This window comes from Trichechus manatus, unplaced genomic scaffold, assembly GCF_000243295.1.
Source record: "Trichechus manatus latirostris isolate Lorelei unplaced genomic scaffold, TriManLat1.0 scaffold00035, whole genome shotgun sequence".
Taxonomy (NCBI): Eukaryota; Metazoa; Chordata; class Mammalia; order Sirenia; family Trichechidae; genus Trichechus; species Trichechus manatus.
The window spans coordinates 19,623,330-19,623,872 of NW_004443971.1; positions in this window are offsets into that span (position 1 = coordinate 19,623,330).

Consider the following 543-nt stretch of genomic DNA (forward strand, 5'->3'; position numbering starts at 1 on the left):
CCCCCAACCCCTCCCATCCCTGGTAACCAATAAAGATTGTTACTTTCTGTGTGTAAACTTTTTCGTGGATTTTTACAATAGATGTCTCATACAATGTTTCTCGTTTTGTGATTGACTTATTTCACTCAGCATAATGTCTTCCAGTTTCATCCATGTTATGAGATGCTACACAGATTCATCATTGTTCTTTATCGTTGCATAGTACTCCATTGTGTGTATGTACCAAAGTTTGTTTATCCACTCATCTGTTGATGGGCATCTAGGTTGTTTCCAACTTTTTGCTATTGTGAACAATGCTGCCATGAACATAGGTGTGCATATGTCTGAGTGACGACTCTTATATCTCTAGGATATATTCCTAGGATTGGGATTGCTGGATCGTATGGTATTTCCATTTCTAGCTTTCTAAGCAAGCGCCATATCATTTTCCAAAATGGTTGTATCATTTTGCATTCCCACCAGCAGTGCATAAGAGTTCCCAGCTCCCCGCAGACCCTCCAACGTTTGTTATTTCCAGTGTTTTTGATTCGTGCCAGTAATGCC